Source organism: Plecotus auritus (assembly GCF_963455305.1).
Source record: "Plecotus auritus genome assembly, chromosome: 3".
Taxonomy (NCBI): Eukaryota; Metazoa; Chordata; class Mammalia; order Chiroptera; family Vespertilionidae; genus Plecotus; species Plecotus auritus.
This window is the reverse complement of record NC_137772.1, coordinates 109,770,206-109,790,819: the sequence shown is the minus strand read 5'-3', so window position 1 is coordinate 109,790,819 and position 20,614 is coordinate 109,770,206. Positions and strand designations below refer to the sequence as shown.

The following is a 20,614-nucleotide window of genomic DNA, read 5'->3' as shown; positions in this document are numbered from 1 at the left end:
AAAGTATCTATAATCAGGAAATATTAAAAGAATAAATATAATTTCATAAGTACAGTAATACAAGCAAACAATGAGATTCTTTAAAAAAATGATAGCTTGGAAAGTCAAATGTGTAGCACAGAGCTTCACATCTGTTTGACACTAAAAGCAAGAAAAGTCACATTAACTATAAAAACATATCTTTTCATGAACCTACTAAAGAGATAAGACACCAAGGGGCCTATACTTGGAGGAAAAGCAGGTTCTTCCAAAAAGAGCCACAATGTGAGTATTAGGTTACCTGTGGCAGAGTGGAGGGGTAAGAGACACTGGCATTATACAAAGGAGTAAGAAGATTTCAGAAAGATGTTTTAAACAAACTAAAGGCTACATGTGAGCTAGCTTAATAAGATAGAACCCCTGGGACACAGACACAAGGGAATTTGCACCCAGGAGGCTGATTCTAAGGGAAGGGCATGCTCCTGTCCCCTAAGGAACAAAACACATTAGCCCTACTGGAAAAGTAGGAAACAGCCTTGAGACTAAGGTTTACACCAATATTATTAAAGGTTTTCTACCAAAGTGTGAAGGTCAAGAAACCTACTTCTGCACATGACCTGGAAAGATTACTGCCATGAGAAGAAAGGTGTGGATCATTGAGAAACTCCATCCCCAATGCCCAGGTATAGGCCTACATAAGTCTCCCTTGACTGGGACAACAGAAAACCTTTCTGTCCCCCTCCTCCTTCACCAGGTCAACAGACACCAGGCAATGTGCAAAAGCTGATAACCACTGGAAGAGTGGCAAGAGTATGGATAGAGACCCATACCCTCGAAGAATAGGTGTACCCAGAGCAGCCAAAAGCTGTTGGTGGAACAGGAATTCTAATATTCCTCTTCCCCACCTGCTATAACATTTCAGACTGCTATAACAAATTATCATTGAATGGGTGTCTTATAAAAAGCAGACATTTATTTATCATGTTCTGGAGGTTACAAGTCTAAGATCAGGGTATTAACCTGGTCCAGCACTGGTGAAAGCCCTTTTCCATATTGCAGACGGCTGACTCTTCTTTGTATCTTCACATAGAAGAAAAAGAGTAAGCCAGAACTGTGACTCTTCTTATAAGAGCACAAATCCTATTTATGATAGCTTCACTCTCATAACCTAACTAGAGGCCCAGTGCACAAAATTCAGGCATGGGTAGTGTCCCTAGGCCTGGCTGGTGATCAGGGCTGATCTGGGCCTTCCAGCTGCTGGCCAGGGCCTTCCTTTGTTCCACACCGCCCCCTGGTGGTCAGCACACATCATAGCAAGAGATCGAACTCCCAGTCTCCCGATGGGTCTCCCAAGGGGACACTTTGTATATTAGTCTTATCCTATCTAATAAAAGAGTGATATGCAAATTAACCATCACTCTGCTACACCACCAGCCACGCCCACCAGCCAATCAAGAGCAAATATGCAAATAAACCCAACCAAGATGGCTACCTCCACAAGAGCAGGAGGGAGGCTTGGGTTTCCCTGGCAATGGAGGAAGCCAAGCTTTCCGCCTGCCCTTGCCAGCCTAGGCCTCCACTCAAGGCTACAAAGTTTCAATGATAGGATATACATAAACCCAAACAGAAATGGCGGCAGCCATGGAGCTGGAAAGAGCAGGAGGCTAGGGTTGCCCCTGGTGATGGAGGAAGCCAAGCTTTCTGCACACCCTGGCTGGCCCAGGCCTCCACTTAAGGCTACAAAGTTTCAATTATAGAAGATACATAAATCCCAACAGAAATGACTGCCACCACGAAGCAAGCAGAAGGCTTCTCTCCGCTCCAGGCTACAAAGTTTCAATTGTAAAAGATAAATAAACCCCAGATACCAGGGCCTCCGCTTGGGTCTCCAGGGGGCCTGGCCGGCCTGCAAACTACCACAGGCCCCTCGCCCAGGCCGCCCCAAGCCCCAAGGGAACCCCCACCCTGATCCGGGACACCCTTCAGGGCAAACCAGCTGGCCCCCACCCGTGCACCAGGCCTCTATCCTATCTAATAAAAGAGTAATATGCAGATTGACCATCACTCCAACACACAAGATGGCTGCCCCCATGTGGTCAAAGATCCTGCCCCCATGTGGACACAAGATGGCCACCACAAGATGGCCAGCAGGGGAGGGCAGTTGGGAGGGACCAGGCCTGCAAGGGAGGGCAGTTGGGGGCCATCAAGTCTGCAGGGGAGGGCAGTTAGGGGTGACCAAACTGGCAGTGGAGGGAAGTTGGGGGCAACCAGGCCTGCAGGGAAAGGCAGTTGGGAGGGACCCAGGCTGCAGGGGAGGGCAGTTAGGGGAAAACAGGCTGGCAGGGGAGCAGTTAGGCATCAATCAGGCTGGCAGGGGAGTGGTTAGGGGGTGATCAGGCTGGCAGGCAGAAGCGGTTAGGGGCAATCAGGAAGGCAGGCAGGCGAGCAGTTGGGAGCCAGCAGTCCTGGATTGTGAGAGGGATCCCAGATTGGAGAGGGTGCAGGCTGGGCTGAGGGACACACACCCCTGTGCACAAATTTCGTGCACCGGGCCTCTAGTGTGTGTGTGTGTGTGTGTGTGTGTATGTGTGTGTGTGTGTGTGTAATACATATCTATATATATATATATATATATATATATATATATATATATATATATATAATATATTGCTTCCCAAAGACCCTACCCCCAAATACATGCACAATGGTAGCCAAGATTTCAACATATGAATTTGAGGGGGACACAGACATGTAGTCCATACACTACCCTAAGCAGAAGTATATGGTGCATTGAAATTGTAGCAGCAAAGAACCCAAACCCAGCTCATTTCCTGACTATCTTGCTTCAAATTTCTGCATTAATGTTATAGCAGAAGATTCATTTATATTTTCAAGCATAAATGCTATGCACTTCTGTTTAGTCTTCTGCACAGGTAGAATCAATACACTCAAAACACAAACACATTCATACAGCATGATCCATCATGTCATACTGTTTTTAAAAAGATAAGAAAAAGTACTGAAGGCATTGGGGTGGGACGGCATGGAAATAAAAGACACACAGCATACAAAGGAATAAGACTAATATCAAACTTGTCTGAAACTATGTAGGACAGAGTGACATCACTAAATTACTAAAAGGAAAATATTAACCCAGAGTCCTATACACAAAATGAATAGTTCTAATAAATGAAGGTAAACAAAAGACATTTTTTAGACAATGAAAAACTCAAGTGTATTACCATAAGACCTATGCTACAAGAAATGCTTAACCCCCAACCATAAAATTATTTTTGTTGCTACTTCATAACTGTAATTTTGCTACTGTTAATGAATTGTAATGTAAATATCTGTGTTTTCTGATGGTCTTAGGCTCTACAGCAGCAGTTCTCAACCTGTGGGTTGTGACAGGTTGAGACCCACAGGTTGAGACCTGCTGCTGTAGAGCCTAAGAACATCAGAAAACACAGATATTTACATTACAATTCATAACAGTAGCAAAATTACAGTTATGAAGTAGCAATGAAAATAACTTTATGGTTGGGGGTCACCACAACATGAGGAACTATATTAAAGGGTCACGGCATTAGAAAGGTTGAGAACCACTGGCTTAAGGGATATACAGTATTTTGGGCAAAAGGTATTTGATACTAAACAGAAGCTTAAGTTTATAAAAATAAATGAGAATCTATATCCATAAATCGCTAATGTAAAAATAAATATAAAATATATTTTTAAAAACTTTGTATTGTTCTAACATGTAATCGACTACCTAAAGAAAAAATAGTAGCAATTTATTGTGTTTTATAACATATACAACATATGTAAAACTAAAATATATAACATTAACAAAGAAGATGAGAAAGCAGAATTTGTAACATACTATCATAAAGTTCTTATACAAACAAAATAATAGTATTTGAATTTAGAATGTGATAAATTAAAATTTCATAATACTAGGAAATCCTCTTTAAATATTTTAAGTGTATTAATAAAGAGCCAGATATGTAAATAAACATGGAGTTATAAAAACTACTCAATTAATCCATGAACAGGCAGAAAAAGAAAATTTTAATGCAACAAAAATCATATGTAACAAATAAGAAAAATGATAGTACTGTAGTGGGTTTTAAATCCATCCTCATCAATAATTATATTGAATGAAATGTATGCTTTAAACATAATTATTAAAAGACAGATGGTTGTAGAAGATAAAAATGCAAATTACAACTATACCACAATTTATCAATAAGTTAAATGTAAAGAAATAACAAGATACCATAAAATACTAATCAAAAGAAAGCTCCAGGGGCTATATTAATATGTGTAGACATATTTCAGAAGAAATGTTACTAGGTATGTAAAGGGATATAAAGTAAGGATAAAAAGGTCAACTCACTAAGAAGATAGAACAATCCTAAATATGGATACAACTAATCAAATAATCTTATAATGCAAGATACTATAATTAGTAGAACTGAAATAAAAACTAAAAGTACAGTTACAGGTAGAGACTTTATTTCTCTCTGTAACCAATGGAAGCAGTAGGCAGAAATTTAGTAAGGATATAAAAGCCCTAAATAACACTATTAACAACTTGACAACAGCAGAATACACATATTTTTTTCAACTACATGTGGAACATTTACAAAGATAGACTATGTTATTGACTATAGACAAACCTCAACTACTTATATAAGTTGGAACCATACAAAGTGTGTTTTATGACAACATAATAAACAACAAATCAATAATGAAATGTATCTGGAAAATGCCCAAGTATTTTTCAATTAAACAACACACCTTTAATAACTCTTGGTCAAAGAGAAATTGGTGGAGGTGGGAAAGGGCATCGCGTGGATAAATGATAATGAAAAAATAAAATGTTGTGAATTGATTGAAAATAAAATACAACCAAATAAATTTATGATGTAGCTATTGTTGTATTTAGAATGAAATTTGTAAGTCTAAATGCTTTACTAGAAAACAATAAGTGTCTCAAATAGTGATCTCAGTTTTAACTATGATGCTGTGAAAAAAAGAAGAAATTAAGCCCAAAACATTCAGAAGAAAGAAAATAAAAAAGATAACAGCACTAATCAATGATTTTTAAAATGTAGAACTTGAGAAAAAAAAAACACAATAAAAACTGAATCTAGATATTTGAAATAGTCAAAGTTGTTAACACTCTAGCTAGAATGATGGTCAAGAAATAGAGAAATATACATGATCAATTTCAGAAATGAAAAAAAGTGCCATCAATAAAGATTATATAGATTTTATAAAGATAATACAATAAACAGCTTGGTACTCATAAATTTTGCAACTTAAATGAATTGGACATTTTTCCTGAAAGACACAAACTTCTAAAGTGATTCAAGACAATGTAGAGTTGTACTATAGTTATTTAAGAATGTGAATTTATAGTTAAAAGTCTTCTAACCAAGTTTTAGGTACAGTTGCTTCGTGCTGAATTCTACTGTGCATTTAAGAAAGAAATATCAGTGTGAATCAAACACAAAAATACAAGGTGAAGAAACATTTAAGAGGCAAGTATTATTCTGATAAAATTCAGACAAAAATAACACAAAGAAAACTGAACTACACACTCATAAACCTTATGAATATGCACAAAAATCCTCAACAAACATAAGTACATTAAATACTGTAATATATACATTGATAAAAAATCATGACCAAGTGCTGGTTTTCCTAGGAATAAAAGGTTGTTTCAAAATTTAAGAATTAATCAATATATCATCAGCAGATTATTGAAAAATGAAAATATCTTCACAGTACATGCAGAAAATGCATTTGACAAAATTTAACATGTAAAATATGATGCATATACTGGATTTTAGAGCTTGTGGGAACTTTAGAATTTATTTATCATGATAAAAATGTTCAGCAAAGCATAAGCAGAAGGGAAATTTCTTGATTTGATAAAGAACATCTATTAAAATCTACAACTACCATCATATGTATTCTGTAAAGTGTCAGAGAATAAATAATTTAGGGTTTTCAATTGATGATCGGGTAACACTGTGTTACAATGAAACTAGAAGAGCTGTCAATGGGCCAGATTTGGCCTGTAGGCCACAGTTTGCCAACTTCTGTCCTATATCTTGATTTTTGTGATACTTAAGTATTTATCAACATTTTAGATATTTTAAAAAAGGATACTACAACTTAATTTGAAGGCAGTAAAGTTTATGAGAGATTGATGTTCATGGATGATTGAAAATAGGGATAGTTTAAAAATAGGGAAATAAAATATTAATTGTAATATAATGGTGACAGGTAATATATCACTAATGTACATGTCATTTACATTTTCTGTAGGTTTGAAAAGTTTCACAATCAAACTTTGGAATAAATAAAAGTATATTAGACATCACAGTTTATCATTAATTATTGTAAAGTAACAATGGCTATTTAATATTTTAAATAAAGTTTTATTTATTAATTTTAAGTTACATATAAATGAATAACACAAATGAAGACTGATTCAGTTGAATATAAAGAGAGAGAGAAAAAATAAAGTCTGCTGTAGACCACTGCTTTGTTCTAGATTTGGTGTTTACATCCTAGCTTCCCTTTGAAGTTTCTTTCATAAATAAATACCTTTTGAGAGCTTATATAAGATTGGGGAGTTGATAATGGCCACCACCTCCATTTTGAAGAAATGAATATATCAGAACTGAATAAAATATGATGCATGCACTGGATTTTAGAGCTTGTGGGAAATTTAGAATTTATTTATCAATGAGAAAAATTGTTCAGTACTTCTGTAGTATGTTTTGCTACTGGGCCTCCACACAGTCTCAGAAAACAGCACACAAGCACAATGTAGAAAAGAAAACTAAGGCCCAGAGTGGCAGTGTGACTATATTATGCTACTAGTTAATGGAGAAACAAGGACTGGAGCTCAATCTCCTTAATGCAGTGCTCTTATACAAGATTTTCTTTTACTTGAGATTTGACAATGCAGTTTGTTTTGTTTTGCTTGAATCTGTGCTAGTTCCCAGAGATTTGATGTGTGCATGCAATTATTGATTGAACAAATGCATTTCAAACTAACTTTCCTCTGAAAACACAATAATAAGCACTGGAATGTCTGGTGAGGTGTCAGGTTCATTTCAGCCAGCAATCAGCTTTGTATTCTTAACCAGTAGTCTCATCTCTCTAGGTTTCAGTTATCTTATTTCAAAGAAAAAGAGGTTTGGAATATATATATATAATTCTGTATATATATATACAATTGTATATATATATACAATTCTGTATATAGAGTCATACAAGAACTGTTATTCTACCACAGTAATATAAATAGCCAGATATTGCTTCTTCCTGTTTATCAAAATTTTACTAAAAATAGCCATCATAATAGCTGCCATGAAAGATTAAAAATGATCCTGTTGAAGACATAGACTTGCTTAGGTTTGTCTCAGAAAACAGCAGTTGTATTTTTTATATAAAAATCACAGAAAGGAAGCTTCTTGCCCAACCCAAGTTGAAAGGCAATCCAAGTTGTTCTAACTGGAATGTATCACTCTATGGAGTCAGGATTCTAATCCAGAGCTGGAATATCTTCCATCAGTCAAACTCCAAAGATATTCTAGGAATAAGTGGAAACCTGGCCTGTCTGATCTCTAAAGTTAGTTCCAACTCTGAATCTGTTATTCTGTTGTTTTCAAATTTGCATGTATCATAAAATGAAATATATTTTCAATACCTGCTAACAACCCAAAGTGATTATATTTTATTTCCCTGTACAAATAAATTGTGTCTCTCTTCCTGCTCCCATCAAACTGGAAAGCCAAATATTATTATTAACAGTCACCAAAACAGATAACTTCACAAATATTTTGTAGGTGATTATATAGAGGAATAAAACATTAAGGCTAATTGCTTTAGAGGGCAAAATGAGGACTATTGGGAAGAAGTTACAGAGAAGCAATTATGAAGCTTATGATAAGGCAATATTTTAACCTATGGCTCCTTAATATCCAAACAGACTCTGTGCTTATTAGATGGGCTCGCAGAGATGACATTTTTGTTGGAAGTCTGGCCTAGAAGACCCATGAGGTTTCATAAGGAGGGTAACAACAAAAACTCAAAATTTGAATATATTACACTGCCTTTGGAGTTGAGAGAGGAGACTTTAAATCTGACTTTCCTGACAGCATAAAAATAAATTTACTTCTGACCTTTGTAAGGCACAATTCTATGGGAAAAACAGAGATCTTGATCAAACTGAAAAGTCACATCATCATTTTTTAAAAATTTGAGTTATATATTATACTGTAGGTCAGTGATAATCAACTAATAAAGTTTGTAATCTTTTATTTTTAAAGCACCAGATTAAGCACTTCTTGTAGCTTTCGTCACCACATATCTGTTTGAGTCACCACAATGAGAACTTTGCAAAATTGCTCTCTGCTGTTTACAAAAGTATGACATGATTTCTCAGAATCATCTAATTACAAGCATTGATGTCAACTGTGGGGTGCAACAAAGAAAAGCCACAGTGTAAATGAGTCAGAGAACTTCCTTTTAAATATATATGTGGATGCCTGGAAGTTTTTACTATATGTTTTTCTAGCTTTCCCATCAGAGTTTTCATCAGGGCTATTTGAGTATTCTGTTATCATGTGAAGCTGGCTGTGAGGATCAGATGAAGTAGGCAGACCTGAGATGTCACATTTAACATCTCCAATCCTAACTAATAAAGAGGGAATATGCTAATTGACCCTCATGCCATCACAAAGATGGCAGTGACCAGCCAATAAGGAAGGAATATGCTAATTGACTGCCATGCCCTCAAAGATGGCAGTGCCCACAGCCACAAGATGGCAGAGCCCATTCCCTTCAGCCCCGCTGGGGCGGCAGGCATGCGCCTACCTCCAGAGTCCCCCAGTCCCCTCAGCCCCCCAACCACCCAGGGCTGGCCTGAGGCATAGGCAAGCCTCAGATGTTGGCTGCCCAGCTGCCCAGGGCTGCCCGAGGCTCTGGTAACCAGGGCCGGCTAAGGCTTGCACTGCCAGCAGTGGCAGCAGCAGAGGGGTGATGGGGCATTGCCTTCCCCTGATCGCCAGGTCACCTACTGCCCCTAAAGGCTCCCAGACTGTGAGAAGGGGCAGGCCAGGCTGAGGGACTCCCCCACTCCAATGCATCAATTTTCATGCACTGGGCCTCTAGTTTAACATAAGAAATGTGTACCAGTAATACTGCAAAAAGATATCTTGTCTTGTCCATTTTTGCTGTTAGTACTTACACAAAGGGTAAATAATCCCAAACAAAGGGCAAGCCACCTTTCCACCTATGGCAACCTCCAAGGGCCTGTCATGGCAACCCAAAAGCTATCTGAGGGATCTAAATCGGGGAATTTCTTAACAGAACACTGAGTTCCATGATGTGGTACCAAATGAGTGAAGATAAAAACAAGATAAATAATTCCCCCTTGCTGAAGTGTTTGTTTGTTTGTTTTCAAATCAGGGAACATAAAAGTAGTCTGTAGTCAAAATTCTGCTTCTGGTCAAAGAGAAATCTAAATAGTTACTCAGTAAAGACATTATGTTGGACCATAAGAGGCACTGGGTTAAAGGGTAACTCCTATTGTCTCAATGTTAGACTTACAACTCAAATGAAGATAAAGACAAAAGCTCCCAAGTAACCATTCTTTAAAGAGAGTGCACAGAAAATGTTGGCCACATCTTTCTTCTAGGGCTTACTAAGAGGTATGAGGACAATATCTGTTACCAATCACCTGCCACCCTAACCCTACAGTTTATACAGAAAAAAAGACTGGGGATAGGTGACAAGAGAGTCTTGAGCTAAAAGGAAAGATTGATTCTTTCAGTATTAGGGAGCCACATACTGTATAATGCATGTCTTTTAGACTGGAGACAGGGATAACGGTGGAGATAGTGTGATGTGATGGTGATGATAGTGATAAATTTGGTATATTAGTAAACATGATATGCAATAGCAAATTATATCAAGTGTGCATCTTAAAGTCTGTTACATATTAATGAATTGTAAACATGGCCCATTTACATTTGACCTCAGTAAAGATCAAAGTTGGCAAAGAGGCAGAGAAAATAGGAAATACATTTTTGTTTGGAGACTTGGGTTACTGGGATGTTTGTGCCTCCTTGAGTTTTACTTCTCACATTTCTGGGGCAGTATTTATAGAGGATGAAAGCTCTACCTCTGCATTGCACTTACTGGAGTTAGAATTTAATAACTACCATTTGTTCATTGATTCTGGGCAAGTGATCTCACTTGTCTAAGTCCATTCTCTGTAAAATGAGATACTAGTATCATTTATTATGATTAAACTAGAGGCCTGATATAAGAAATTCATGCACTGGAGGGGTGTCCCTCAGCCTAGCCTGCACCCTCTCCAATCTGGGACCCTTTGGGGCATGTCCGACCCCTGTGGGATCAGGCCTAAACCGACAGTCAGACATCCCTCTCACAATCTGGGACTGCTGGCTCCTAACCACTCGCCTACCTGCCTGCCTGATTGCCCCTAACTGCTTCTGCCTGCCAGCCTGATCACCCCCTAACTGCTCCCCTGCCAGCCTAATTAACACCCAACTGCTCCCCTGCTGGCCCGATCACCCCCAACTGCCCTCCCCTGTTGGTTTGTTTGCCCCCAACTGCCCTCCCCTGCTGGCCTGATCACCCACAACTGCCCTCCCCTGCTAGCCATCTTGTGGTGGCCATTTTGTGGCGGCCATCTTGTGATGGCATGGGGGTGGCCATCTTGTGATGACGTGGAGGTGGCCATCTTGTGATAATGTGGAGGCAGCCATCTTGGACATGGGGCAGCCATCTTGTTTTGATGTGAGGGTGCGAGGGTGTGAGGGCCACCTAGGTTTTCATTAGTATAGATGAAATAGAATTGCTGTGAAGTTCAAATGAAACCATACATTTCAATCACTTAGCATAGTGCCTAACTCTTTAGTTTCCACCACTATTACCTCTATCACTACTACAACAACTACTACTATTGCTATTCTTAACTAATAAAAGCCATTTCAACTATTCCTGCAGTCTTTTACTTTGACTCTTTCTCATTTGGTATCTTCTCTTCTTTTCCTACCTCTTCCCCTTCTCTTGAACCATCTGAACCCTGTTGCCAAACATTCTCTCAAGGCCTGTTGATTTGACTTGCAGTGTATCAGATTTGTATTGCATTGTCCTAACTTAAAAGACTTAATTTCCTCTCTAATAAAAAATTCATTTTATCAGCAATAGAATGTGCAAGATCAACAATTTAAACCTATATACATATTTTGTTTGAGATTTTAATGTCTTCATCTTGATAAATCTATAAAGGTGACTTTAAAAGTGTTTTTTACCAACATATAAACAGGAAAATGAGGCATATATATGTCATAATATAATAATTATTTGATTTTTAAAAATTAAAATATCCCTTTAAATTAATAAATGGATGTTTTGCACTACATTTGAGTGTCTAGTTAGAGTACCTTGCCAAGTGAGAGAGTAGGAAAAAACTATAGACTTATCCTAATATATAAAAACCCAGGGTCCATAATGACTGAAGACTCGACCGACCAGAAGTCAGTCCTGCAGTCAGTGCTGCGGGCACAGTGACGAGCACTGACTGCCGAGGGTGCTGCGGATTAGGCCTGGAGAGAGGCCTGGAGAAAGAAGCAGGGTCTGATCCACAGCCTCAGTGCAGCTGTTGATGAGCCCTTGTCTCTCTCTTTCTCTCTGGGCCTGACCAGCAGCCACACCTCTCTTTCTCTCTGGGCCTCTGTGGGGGCTGCTGATCAGCCCATCCTCTCTAATCAGGCCAAGATATAGGCCTGGAGACACTGAGTGGCATAGAAAACAATCAATCAGAACCAAATCTGGGTGAACTGTGAGGAGCCAATGGCTGCCTAGGAGGAGGAGCTTTTGACGCTGACTGGCATAGGAACTGACTAATCAGAACCTAATCTGGGAGAACTGCAAACCATCTGAACCCTGTTGCCAAACATGGGGGCTGAGGAGGGGTTTTAAGAGCAACAACTGTTTGGTGTAAGGTGTAAGAAAGCGGTTAAATTTTTTAATGACCGGTTTGGCAGTATAATGCATATGGTTGTTGTATTTTTGTCTACCAAGAGCATCTCCTCCTGCTGAAAAAAGCTCTCCCCCCGCCATTTAAGCAATCCTATCCTATATAATCTACCTATACTAATAAAAGGGTAATATGCTAATTAGACCAGGTCAACTGGCCAGCTTCTGAATGTCCAGCTTCCTTCCAGACAAAGCCATGGTGGTGGGGGCCAAGGCAGGGAAAGAAGTTGGGGGAAAGATCAGGCCGGGAGGGGAGGGCAGTTGGGGGTGAGATCAGGCCTGCAGGGGAGGGCAGTTAGGGGCAATCAGGCAGGCAGAGGCAGTTAGGGGTGATCAGGCCAGCAGGGGAAAGCAGTTGGGGGCAAGATCAGGCTGGAAGGGGAGGGCAATTGGGTGCAAGATCAGGCCAGCAGGGGAGGGCAGTTAAGGGTGAACAGGCAGGCAGAGGCAGTTGGAGGCGAGATCAGGCCAGCAGGGAAGGGCAGTTAGGGCTGATCCCAGGGATCAGACCTCAACTGGTAGTCGGACATCCCCCAAGGGATCCCTGATTGGAGAGAGTGCAGGCTGGGCTGAAGGAAACCCCCCCATGCATGAATTTTGTGCACTGGGCCACTAGTTACTTATAATTGCAAGAATGTCTTTTGGGGATGTTTGAGAAGATAGATAATTCAGGGGTAAGGCTGAAAGTAGTAGTATCTAAGCCATATGTCTTAATGCCTATTAGACAAAAGATGAATAAATTGTCACCAAAAAGGAAGAATGAATATATATACATATACGATTATCCCGTCATCTTATCTAATAAAGAGGGAATATGCAAATTGACCATCACGCCATCAAAAAGATGGCGGTGTCCATGGCCACAAGATGGTGGCGCCCAATCCCCTCAGCCCACCAGAGTCCCCCAGTCCTCGGGGGCAGCAGGCATGTGGCATGGCTGGAGCCGCTCCTAGGTGGGTCTGGCCATGCCGCTTGCCTGCCACAGGAGTCCCCTTGTCCTTTCAGGTCTGCCAGGGGTGCAATGGCAGACGCACAGTGTGCCCGGATCCGCCCTCAGGTGAGTCCGGCAGGTGGGTCCAGCTCCTCCGCATGCCTGCCGCCAGAGTCCCCCAGTCCTTTCACAGAAAATGGGTTGCCTCAAAAGTTGGTTAAGCTTTTTAGGACAAAAAGCATTCAAAATCTTTGAAAAGGGAATTCCAATATTTATAAAAGTTTGGACTAGACAATTCAAAGTTATTTCCACTAAAACCTTCTATGATTTTGTGATATTAACATTCTGAATTCACATAGTACCAGCTGTATTGTATGTAAGCAGATATTATTTAAAGGAATGGCCATTATTATTAAAACAACTCATAAACCCACACTGTTTGTATGTCAAGGACATTCTGTGTGATTTTCCTAATGGCTGTAGTTAATGCCCCTAAACGGTAGACGGACCTCCCCCGAGGGGTCCAGGATTGGAGAGGGTGCAGGCTGGGCTGAAAGACATCCACCCCCCTGCAGTGCATTTCATGCACCGGGCCTCTAGTATATGTATAAATATGTAAATATATATATCTATGCATATATATATATATGCATATATATATATGTGTGTGTGTATGTGTATATATATATATATATATATGATTGTTTGTCTCAATGAGGCTTTATCTACATAAGAATGTGATATCACCCTTTTTCATTTTACATTTTCTATTTGGAAGGCCTGGTTGAAAATTTCAGGTTTTTTAATATCAACCTTTTAAAAGATAAAAAATATAGCCCTAGCCAGTTTTGCTCAATGGATAGAGCGTCAGCCTGCAGACTGAAGGGTCCTGGGTTTGATTCCAGTCAAGGGCACCTCAGTTGCAGGTTTGATACCTGGCCCTAGTCGGAGTTCATACAGGAGGCAACAAATCAATGTCTCTCTCATATCAATGTTTCTTTCTCTCTGTCTCTCCCCTTCCCTTCTACACTCTCTAAAAATCAATGGAAAAATATCCTTAGGTGAGGATTAACAAAAAATAAATAAAGATAAAGGATAAAAATATAAAATAAACCATGGAAATGAGAAGCAAGTTTCATTAGAGAAAAGTTGTCAAATAAGTATGTGTTATAGGCAAGATGTATAATCCAGATATGAGCAATTCTTGGCCTATGCCTAGGAATTCACTGGAGGTTAGTTTTCACAACACTTAGATGTCTTCCTATGATAAAGCTTTTCCTGAGTTCACCCTCCTTCTCATCATTCTCAGTGTGCATAGATTTACATATACCAAATAATTATGATATATCCTTAGACACACAGAAGTCACTTCAGCAGCTACATTTTTTGGGGGAACAAAGTACTTCCTGCTTTATTAATATAATATCCTTCATTAATAGTCTACTTATTTTATATAAAATGTTATAACTTTCATAATTCATGCTAAGGTAACAACATAAGTCTACATCTGGATATTTAAAAACCAGCTGGGATTGTGGCTGAGTGATATGGAAGTTGCTGGAATCCCACATGTTCCTCTTAAAGGACCTCCACACAAAATGACGGGATCCCACTTCTTCTGAACTCCAGTGCTGGGGGACCCAGACATATACATGGAGGATCTTGATTGTCTGGCAATGGGGCAGGAACTCAGGGGGTGACTTTCTTGCAAATGGGGGTGATTGCATGGGTCACTGTCACAGTCAGCCCTGTGACAGGAAACTCCCCTGTAACAGGGCTAACTGGCAGCCATATCTGAGTCTCAATCAGCCTGGAGCACACTCTTCGTTCCACACTGGGGATTCCCTGAGACTGCATCCCATCCATTTTTCAGCCCCTCCCAAGCTGTTTGTAGCAGCTTTTCCATATGAATGGCCTGTCCTGGCTCAGGCTTCAAACTTTGCTAAAACCTCTAAAACAAGCTGCAGATGGTGACAGTGTGCCCCAAACCTATCAATAAAAGGTTCAAGACCAGGCACTAGCACCATCCTACATTCTTCACAGATGGGCCTTGCTTGGGCACCTCCAAGCCCAATACAAATAACAAATATCAGCCATCTGCAGATTGTTGAGTAGCTCCTGCTGGGTGGCCCCAGGCAGTGGCTGACTAAGCACCTCCCAGGAGGCCCCAGAGCCAGTGCACCAGGTGGACAGCTTCAGACATACCAAATTACAACTCTACACATCCACAAGTGACACACTCAAGAGGCAGACTCAGTGAGCACGAAAGCCCCACTAAAGCAAGTCCTACTCCATAGTGGTGTTTCCTGAACAGCAGCTCCTTTATTGTAGTCACAACAGGTTCTCACCACCAATTTGCCTAGAGGTCAACTCCTTCCAGTGTTTCCAACAGCAATCAAGGCTCAACTACAACAACTGTGCACACAACCCATACAGGGATACACTTAGAGTGCCCAGCTCAGATAACTGGGGAGGCTGAGTCACTGGGCCCTACAGGACACCTAATACACAAGGCCACTCTACCTATTCCAGGAAACATAGGAACTCTACCTAATACATAGAAACAAGAGCAGGAAGCAGCCAAAATGTGGAGACAAAGAAACAAGTCACAAATGAAAGAAATAGAAGCAAGAACACTACTGGATACAGAGTTCAAAACCATGATCATAAGGTTACACAAGGATCTTCATGAGAATTTCAAGATTCTTACTGAGAATGTCAAAGACATGAGAAAGGACCAGTCAGCAATTAAGCATATACTAACTGAAATAAAGATTAATTTATAGGGATTCAACAGTAGAATAGAGGATTCTAAAAATCAAATCAACGATTTAGAATACAAGGAAGCAAAATAACACACTGTCAGAAGAGCAAAAAGGAAAAAGAATCCAAAAATATGAAGATAGCATAAGTAGCATCTGGGACAGCTTCAAGCATACCAGCATTTGCATTATGGGGCTGCCAGAAGAAGAGAGAAAGCAAAAATTGAAACCTATCTGAAAAAATAAGGACAGAAAATTTCCCCTACCTGGTGAAAGAAATAGACTTACAAGTCAAGGAAGCCCAGAGAGTCAAAAACAAGAGGAAACCAAGGAGGACCAGACCAAGACACATCATAATTAAAATTCCAAGTGTTAAAGACAAAGAGAACATCTTAAAAGCTGCAAGAGAAAAGCAGTTAGTTATCTACAAGGGAACACCCATATAACTGTCAGCTGATTTCTCAAAAGAAACTTTGCAGGCCAGAAGGGAGTGGCAAGAAATATTTAAAGTGGTGAATAGTAAGGACCTACAACTAAGATTACTCTACCCAGCAAAGCTCTCATTAGAATTGAAAGTCAGATAAAGAGCTTCTCAAACAAGATAAAGCTAAAGGAGTTCATCACCACCAAACAAATATTACATGAAATATTGAGGGTATTCTTTCAGAAGAGAAAGAAGGAGAAGAAAAAGAAGATGGTGATGATGATGATGATGATGAAGGAGGAGGAGGAGGAGGAGGAGAAGAAGAAAAAGAAGAAGAAGAAGAAGAAGAAGAAGAAGAAGAAGAAGAAGAAGAAGAAGAAGAAGAAGAAGAAGAAGAAATAAAAATATGGACAATAAAATGACAGCAAATACATATCTGTGAACAATTTAAAATTACAGGCCAATATCTCTGATGCACATAGATGCTAATATCTTCAACAAAATATTATTAAATCAGATCTAGCAATACATTAAAAAGATCATATACCTGGACCAAATGGGATTTATTCCAGGGATGCAAGTATTTTTCAATATTCACAAATAAATAAATGTGACACACCACATAAACAAAATGGAAGATAAACATGACATGATCATATCAATAGATGCAGAAAAAGTATTTGACAAAATCCAGCATCCATCCTATACAATAAAACCCTAATATTCAAATTGACTGAATGGCAGAATGACTGGCAGAATGACCGGTCACTATGATGAGCAATGACCACCAGGGGGCAGACGTTTAATGCAGGAGCTGTCCCCAGTCGGAGTGGTGACAGCTCCTGCATTAAACGTCTGCCCCCTGGTGGTCATTGCTCATCATAGTGCCCCCCAAGAGGGAGGCGACTGGCAGCAGTGATCAGGGCCAGGGGCTGGCCAATGGGTGCTGCTAGGCCACCAGCCAAGGCAGGTGCCAACGGGGACCCGATCACCCCATCTGCCAGTCGCCCCACAGATGGCCCTAAGCACCAGCCAGGCCTAGGGACCCTACCCTATATATTGGGAACAGTCTCTTAGATTTAAAAATTAAAGCCTGGTGAGGCAACTCTAACACTGAAAAAACAGGATGATGCAGTGTTGACATGCATGGAAACTGGCTTGCACATTTGGTGGTCAGCCCTGATTCTGACACTTATAACTGTGTGACAAAGCCAATTACTTAACTTCTCTCTGCTTCAGTTTTTCCACCCATAAGACAGGGAAAATGGTACTACTGCCTCAGAAGGATCATGTTATGTACTACTTTTTATAACCAGGGCAAATACAACAGCAAGATGACTTTCACCTGCATGAAAAGTATGGTCACAGGTGTATGCAGCATCCTAGATTGCGAGAGGGATGTCCAACTGCTGGTTTAGGCCTGACATCCCCTAAGGGATCCCGGATTGCAAGAGGATGCAGGACAGGCTGAGGGACCGTCCCCCCACCCCCACCCCTGTGCATGAATTCCGTGCACTGGGTCTCTAGTATATGATAAAAACTCCCAAGAAAGTGAGAATAGAGGGATCATACTTTAACATAATAAAAGCCATCTAAGAAATAACTACAACTAAGATCATACTTAATGGGCAACTCTAAAAGCATTTCATTTAAGATCAGGAACAGGACAGGAATGCTGGATGTCCTAGCCCCTAAAATCAAAGAAGAAGAAATAAAAAGGTACCTAAATTGGAAGGAGGAAGTAAAATTTTCACTATTCACAGATGACATAATATTGCATATAAAAAACCCAAAAGAACCCACCAAAGAAACTACTAGATTTAATAAATAAATCTGGCAAAGCAGTAGGATACAAAATTAATATCCAGAAATGTGTGGAATTTTTAAACACTGATAATGAATTATCAGAAAGAGAAACCAAGAAAACAATCCCAGTTATCACTGTAAAAAAAATAAGGTACCCAGGAATAAACTTAAGCAAGGAGGTAAAAGATCTATATTCAGAAAACTATAGGTCACAGAAAAAGAAATACTAGATAGATACAAATGAGTAAAAACATTTACTGTGTTCATGGATTGAAAAAATTAACATTAAAATGTCCATAACTACCCCCAAAAATCTATAGATTCAATGCAATCCTTATTAAATCACCAATGGCATATTTCACAGGTCTAGAATGAATATTCCAAAGTTTTACATGGAACCAGAAAAGATGCTAAATAGCCACATCAAACTTGAGAAAATAGAACATAGTTGGATTGATCACAATACCAGATATCAAACTATACTGCAAAATGATGGTAATCAAAACAGTGTGTTACTAGCATAAGAATAGACATATTGATCAATGGAATGGAAAAAGAGCCCAGAAGTTAACCCATTAATATTTGACAAAGGAGGCAAGAGAATACAGTGGAATAAAGACAGTATCTTCAATAACTGTTTGTTTTGCATGTTTGTGTCCACTTTTCCTAGAACCAAACAAACAAAAAACAACTAAACTACCAACTTACACCATACACAAAATTAAACTCAAAATGGAAAAAGAAGAATTAAGTGTAAGTCATAAACCCTTAAAAATAAATATAGGTTATATAATCTCAGACATCTCTCAGAGCAATATTTTTGCAAATACATCTCTGAGGGAAAGGGAAACACAGGAGAAGAATAAGCAAAATGGGGATTAAAAAGCTTTTGCACACCAAAGAAAAACAGCAACAAAACAAAAAGGGAACCCACTGTATGGAGAACATATCTGCCAATGATTAATCAGATAAGGGGTTAATCTCCAAAATATAAAAAGAACTTATACAACTCAACAGCAGGAAGACAAACAATTCTATTAAAAAGTGGGCAAAGGACCTGAATAAACACTTCTTTAAAGAGGACATATACATATGAAAAAATGCTCATTCATCAGAGTTGAAAATAATAACTACAATGAAGTATCACCTCGCATCTGCAAGAATGGCAGCTGTCAATAAATCAACAAGTGCTGGAAAAGAAGGGGAGAAATGGGAACCATAGTGCACTGTTGGTGGGAATGCAGTCTTTTGAATCCAATGTGGAAAACAATATGGGGTTTCCTGAAAAAAATTAAAAATGGAACTGCCTTTTGACTCAGCAATCCCACTTCTTTGTATATATCCTAAGAACTCTGAAACACTAATTGGGAAGAATATATGCATCCCTATGTTCATAGCGGCATTATTTACAATAGCCAAGATCTGGATTCAGCCCAACTGAACATCAGTAAATGAATGGATTAAAAAGCTGTGGCACATTTACACAATGAAATATGACATCACTGTAAAAAAGAAGGAACTCTTACTCTTTGAGACAGCATTGGATGGACCTGGAGATTATTATGCTAAGCAAAATAAGCTAGTCCAAGAAAGACAAATATTACATGATCTCACTTATATATGTAATCTAAAGAACTAAACAAATGAACAAACAAAATAGGACCTATAAAGTATGGATAACAGAATGACAGATCTCAGATAGGAAGAGTGTGGGGAGGACAGGAAGAGATAAGCCAAAGAATTTGTATGCCTATATGCATAAACATAGACACAGACAATAATGTGTTGAAGGCCTAGGTGGTTGTGGCATCAGGGTGGAGGGAGGCAAATGGGAGGGGGGGTAGAAATGTGGACACCTGTAATAGAGTCAACAAATTAGCGTCCAAAAGTGTTTTTGTTTTTCATGTTTAACTCCACATTATCTCCAGAAACAAATGACATCTGTTTGAGATAAAACTGCTACTATAATTTAGATGAATTCTCATCTACACTAATAAAGGAGTAAGATGCAAATTGACTGTACCTTCAGGATGCCCACCTGCCAATCAGGAGTGAGTATGCAAATTAACCCAACAAAGATGGTGGCTTAATTTGCATACACAGGTTTGGAGTGGCCGGGGGCGTTCCGCACCGCCCCAGCTGCTCTGGGCCTCTGGGAAGCATGGGAAGGTGGAAAGGCGGCTCCGGGCCAGAGCAAAAAGGTGGCTCCAGCTGGAGCAAAGGCGGTGCCAGAAGCCAGGGGAAGGAAGGCCCATTCTTGTATGAATCTTCATGCATCAGGCCTCTAGTAGTATATATTATGCATATACATGCTTTATTTAGTTTGCATGTAAATCCTATGTAAAAAGGAATTTCTCATATGAATACTTTAGCCATCTTTTACCCCTAGTTTTTTATGTTAAAAACCAAACCCTAAATAAATTGAAAGCCTTAGGATCATTGTCTAGTAGAACATAGCTGTAACTAGGTCTCTACTCTGGCACCAGGCTCCTTTTAATCCATCATTTAGTGTTTCTAATGACTCCCTCTGATCACTTTAAAAGTATAGCTGTTACCAGGCCCATAAGCATGCTTGTTAGAGCTATTATTTTACTTACTAGAGGCCCAGTGCAT

General features: G+C 39.5%; 1 protein-coding gene across 1 annotated transcript in view; it reads right to left on the bottom strand.

Annotated features, from left to right (window-relative positions):
* TRPC4 (transient receptor potential cation channel subfamily C member 4) overlaps nucleotides 1–20,614 on the bottom strand; it is a 497,078-nt gene that overhangs the window by 161,120 nt on the left and 315,344 nt on the right. The window lies entirely within an intron of this gene.